At 41.0% G+C, this 6000-nt stretch overlaps 1 pseudogene; it reads left to right on the top strand.

The window, feature by feature from the left end:
• Positions 1–1310: 1310 nt before the first annotated feature.
• Positions 1311–6000, top strand: part of LOC112314261 (S-formylglutathione hydrolase pseudogene) — a 43315-nt pseudogene continuing 38625 nt past the window's right edge.

Below are 6000 nucleotides of genomic sequence, written 5' to 3'. Positions count from 1 at the left end.
ATACAAACACACAGAAGCTATCATTAGTTACCCAAATTTTGTTTTAGAATCTGACTGCCTGCCAATGTCCCTGACTTTAACTGCGTGAGAGCTTAGTTAGAACTAGAAATCATGGGCCTAACACTGTCAAGTGCCCATATGTCTTTAAATGCTTTCTTTCAAACAAAAAGTTTGCCCTCCTCCAAAGAAGCTAGCAAAGTCCTCACAATATCTATTCTATGAATTTTTTGATTTTGCAGTTTACTTGTTAGATTTTTTAAATTGCGATATACTTGACATATAACAGTATATTGTTTTCAGGAGTACAACACAATGATTTGTACATACCATAGTGCAAAATGATCGTTAACATCTATCACCACACATAGGTGATGAGAACTTTTAAAATCTGCTTTCTTAGCAAATTTCAAATATACAAGATAATATTAACTATAGTCACCATGCTGTATGTTACATCCCCAGGACTATCTTATAACTGGAAGTTTGTAACTTTTGACCACCTTCATGCATATCACCCAATCTCCACCCCTGGCCCCTGACAACCACCAATCTGTTCTCTGTATCCATGATCTTGGCGAATTTTTTTCAGGGGGTGGGGGGTTACTTGGTTTTAGATTACACATACAAGTGAGGTGTACAGCATTTGTCTTTCTCTGTCTGACTTAGCTCACTTAGCCTAATGCCCTCAAGTTCCATCCATGTTGCTGCAAATGTCAGGATTTCTTTCTTCTTATGGCTGAACAATGTAACAGGGGACAGAGCAGGGGGTTCTCCAAAAATAGCAAAGCATATTCCCCAGCGCCCACGGTTGGGGAATGGGGGAAAGGGGAGGATATGGCAGTTAAGATACTTTTCATAACAATGGCAAGTTGATAGCTAGTGATACCCAAACCACTCCCCCACCCCTGGGCGAAAGGTCTATGTGACCTTCAGGCCATAGAGTGACTTGTGACATAGCCAGGGGAAATTATACTGCCCCTGCATGAGAGGCAGGGAGGTGGAGGCTCCCATGTCACAGGGTCTCTCAATCTGACTAAAGATGGCAGCTGAAAGAAGGTAAAAGATATGGGGGAATTGGCAAAAGTAGCTCATAATAGAAGGGGCTGAATATGAGGTTACGTAGGAAGTCCTGGGTCAGCATGTAAAATAAGGGTGGGCAGAGAGAGAGCCGAGAGAGATTTCATTCATGCTGTCTATAGTGAGAAAAAAGCTACATCTGCTCCTCTGAGGAGCCAGCCATGAGGAAAGAGCCAGGGATTCCGCCATGACATCTAAGAGAGGAAGCAGTCCCAGCTATGCAGTTTGTAGTCATGATTCGACCAGGAGGGCTGGTGTGTAAGGAGAAAGCTGGTGGAGCTGTATGGGGATCCGGAAGAGTTGATGGAGCTGGGATTATGGGAACCTGCCTAACCAAGCACGGATTCATGGGAGATGCCTGGAATGGTGAACTGTGACTGGGGAATGCTGACTTCTGCTTCTCTGAGGGGCGTTTGAAGAGGCCACTCTCTTGGGATGTGTGCCTCCTTGGACTTCACCATGATATAGTATAACACAGAACATGTTTTCTTGGACTACTACATGAAGGTTGAGGACAACGTACCCCAGATCCTGAAGGAGGGAGCTGCTGTGAGAGGATGGTGATTCTGAAATCCATGAGTGTGCCTTCCACTCGTAGAAGAGCTGTTTCTATCAGGGTTTGGAGAGCTGTTTGTGCAGCCAGCTTACAAACGGATAAGGACGTGGGGAACTTTTGGGCACCTTTTTGGCTTACAATCTGGTGGGATTAGTGCAAGGGGTAGTGCTGGGTCTTATGGGAGAACAGCGCTCAGAGCAGGAGTGTTCTTGCCACCCCCACCCCTGAGGTTGGAAGCCTGTAAATAAAAACCTGTTTCCCTCAACACTAATTGTTGGGTCATGCATCAAGACTCCATGTGCCCAAGGCCCAGTTAGCTTGGTTACAATACTATTCTACTACATATATTCTACTATACACGTGACATATGTATATCACATTTTCTTTATCTGTTCATCCATTGATGGACACTTATGGAGCTCACATGTCTTACCTATTGTAAATAGTGCTACAATGAATCTTTTGAGGTAGTGCTTTTGTATCCTTTGAATAAATACCCAAAAGTACAAATGTTACATAATATGGTAGTTCTGTTTTTAAATTTTTGAGTAATCTTCATATTGTGTCTTATAGAGGCTGCTTCATGACTTTTTACTCCATTTCATTATTTCCATGACTTACAGTGAAAAGTTATAATTCTCCCAAGTTCCCTAAATTCCTTTTATGGTCATACCATTTGTCTTAATGATACTTTTCCCACTAAGACAGAAGTTTATAAAAATTCATAAAGTCCTGATATTGGCACAATCTATATTTTCAGAAGTAAGATACTAAAGACATTACAATAAAGATTAATTCTTCTCTCAGGAAACTGACTGAACTTGAACTTTCTTGGGCCATTGACAAGGATATTCCTGACCAAGCATGGTACTGTTGGCTTTCCTCTTGCCATCAATGCAGTTTGAAGATGAGGATTCATTGGCTTTTATTCTCTGCTCTTCTAGAACATGAGAAATGCTCACCCTTGATAATCCAAACACCATTTAAAATTGTGCTTGCTCTGTGGAGGCTTACCTCAATGTTCTAAGGGCAGAATCAAGGATAAGGAGTACTGATTCATCAAGAGAAAGAGTCACCTTGAGAGAAAATGACATCTAAGAACTGTCATAGCACTCAAATCATGTGGCATCAAGTTATCTTGACAACTGACATGCAAGTGATGCCTTAAGCTGAATTCTTTTTGAGAGAGCTCAGGACAAGAGATTCCTGCATTTTGAAGACACTGCAACATTTGCAATAGTCTTATGAAAGAGCACAAGATGGATATATATTCTGTTTGAAGTATATCTATAATGCAAAAAAATAATAAATCCATATACCTAGAATATTTTTCAAAAGGATATTTTCCAAAATTTGGAGGCTGTCTCCTCAACATGTGTTACTTGTATGCAGAATGGCCCACATCCAAGTACAATTTCTCTGTCACCACAAGCAACAGTCCAAAAGCCTAGAGGAAGAATATGCTCTGTCACCAGGAATCTAGGTTCAAGGCACTCATGTTTCTGGAAGAGTCTAACTATAAGAAATAAGAGTTTATCCAAAGTGCTCTCCTCAAATTAAGGACTAATCCAATTTCATATCAAGATGACCTGAGTTTCAGTTCTGCTTCTTTTTTTTTAATTATTTACATGACATTAGCTAAGCATTTAACTTATCTAAATCTCACAGAAACCTTAGGAACTACTTCATGGGGCTTATGATTAAATGAAGTGGTAGAAATCAGAGGTCAATCACTCAAATTAATCTCCTACGCCAAGACTAATGTGAGCTTTTCTGAATTAAATTTTTAAATATATTTTATTGATTATGCTATTACAGTTGCCCATTTTCCCAACTTTATTCCTCTCCACCCTGCACACCCCCTCCCATCCACATTCTCCCCCTTTAGTTCATGTCCATGGGTCATACATATAAGTTCTTTGGCTTCTACATTTCCTATACTAGTCTTACCCTCCCCCTGTCTATTTTCTACCTACCATTTATGCTACTAATTCCATGAATATTTCCCCCCTCTCTCCTTCTCCCATTCCCCCACTGATAACCTTCCATGTGATCTGCATTTCTGTGATTCTCTTCCTGTTCTAGTTGTTTGCTTAGTTCGATTTGTTTTGGGTTTTGTTTTAGGTTCAGTTGTTATTAACTGTGAGTTTGTTTTCATTTTACTGTTCATATTTTTGATCTTCTCTTAGATAAGTCCCTTTAACATTTCATATAATAAGGGCTTGGTGATGATGAACTCCTTTAACTTCACCTTATCTGGGAAGCATTTTATCTGCCCTTCCATTCTAAATGATAGCTTTGCTGGATAGAGTCATCTTGGATGTAGGTCCTTGCCTTTCATGACTCTCAGTACTTCTTTCCAGCCCCTTCTTGCCTACAAGGTTTGAGAAATCAGCTGATAGTCTTATGGGCACTCCTTTGTAGGCAATTGTCTCCTTTTCTCTTGCTGCTTTATAAGATTCTCTCCTTAACTTTAATCGTGGGTAATGTAATTATGATGCGCCTTGGTGTGTTCCTCCTTCGATCCAACTTCTTTGGGACTCTCTGGGCTTCCTGGACTTCCTGGAAGTCTATTTCCTTCACCAGATTGTGGAAGTTCTTCATTATTTGTTCAAATAAGTTTTCAATTTCTAGCTCTTCCTCTTCTTCTTCTGGTACCCCTATGATTCAGATGCTGGAACTTTTAAAGATGTCCTGGAGGTTCCTAAGCCTTTCTTCAGTTTTTTGAATTGTTTCTTTATTCTGTTCTGGTTGAAAGTTTCTTTCTTTTTTCTGGTCCACGCTGTTGATCTGAGTTCTGGTTTCCTTCCCGTCACTGTTGGTTAACTGTACATTTTCCCTTTTTTAAAAAAAAAATACATATTTATTGATTATGCTATTACAGTTGTACCATTTCCCCCCCTTCACTCTATCCTGCCCAAACCCCTCCCTCCCACATTCCCCCCCTATAGTTCATGTCCATGGGTCATACATATAAGTTCTTTGGCTTCTACATTTCCTACACTATTCTTACCCTCCACCTGTCTATTTTCCACCTATCATTTGTGCTATTTATTCTCTGTACCTTCCCCCCCTCCCCCTCCCACTCCCCTATTGATAACCCTTCATGTGATCTCCATTTCTGTGGTTCCATTCCTGTTCTAGTTGTTTGCTTAGTTTGCTTTTGTTTTGGTTTTAGGTGTGGTTGTTAATAACTGTGAGTTTGCTGTCATTTTTACTCTTCCTATTTTTTATCTTCTTTTTCTTAGATAAGTCCCTTTAACATTTCATATAATAAGGGCTTGGTGATGATGAACTCCTTGAAATTGACCTTATCTGAGAAGCACTTTATCTGCCCTTTCATTCTAAATGATAACTTTGCTGGATACAGTAATATTGGATGTAGGTCTTTGCCTTTCATGACTTGGAATACTTCTTGCCAGTCCCTTCTTGCCTGTAAGGTCTCTTTTGAGAAATCAGCTGACAGTCTTATGGGAACTCCTTTGTAGGTAACTGTGTCTTTTTCTCTTGCTGCTCCTAAGATTCCCTCCTTCTGTTTCATCTTAGGTAATGTAATTATGATGTGCCTTGGTGTATTCCTCCTTGGGTCCAGCTTCTTTGGGACTCTCTGAGCTTCCTGGACTTCCTGGAAGTCTATTTCCTTTGCCAGAGTAGGGAAGTTCTCCTTCATTATTTGTTCAAATAGGTTTTCAATTTTTTGTTCTTCCTCTTCTCCTTCTGGCACCCCTATAATTCGGATGTTGGAACGTTTCAAGATGTCCTGGAGGTTCCTAAGCTTCTCCTTATTTTTCCGAATTCTTCTTTCTTCATTCTTTTCTGGTTGGATGTTTCTTTCTTCTTTCTGGTCCACACTGTTGATTTGAGTCCCAGTTTCCTTCGCATCCCTATTGGTTCCCTGTACATTTTCCTTTGTCTCTCTTAGCATAGCCTTCATTTTTTCATCTAGTTTTCGACCAAATTCAACCAATTCTGTGAGCGTCCTAATTACCAGTGTTTTGAACTGTGCATCTGATAGGTTGGCTATCTGTTCGCTGCTTAGTTGAATTATTTCTGGCTCTTTGAACTGTTCATTCAGTTGGGCCTTTTTTTTTTTTTTTTGTCTTGGCGCTCCTGTTACATAAAGTGGCGGAGCCTTAGGTGTCCACTGGGGCTGGGTAACGCTGGTCACTGCGCTGTGACGCTGTACGTGGGGAAGGGGCCAAGAGGGAGCAATGGCGCCTGCTCCACTCTCTGCCAGATTTCAGTCACTCCCTCTGCTACCCACAATCAAATTGGGCCCCTCTGGTGCTGATTCCCGAGTGGGTGGGCTTGTGCACACTCTAGGCCCCTGTGGGTGTCTCCAATGACCTCTCCTGTGAGGCTGGGAG

Source organism: Desmodus rotundus, chromosome 5, assembly GCF_022682495.2.
Source record: "Desmodus rotundus isolate HL8 chromosome 5, HLdesRot8A.1, whole genome shotgun sequence".
NCBI classification, from domain to species: domain Eukaryota; kingdom Metazoa; phylum Chordata; class Mammalia; order Chiroptera; family Phyllostomidae; genus Desmodus; species Desmodus rotundus.
Note: the sequence above shows the minus strand (reverse complement) of the source record. Positions and strands in the feature narration are given on the sequence as shown.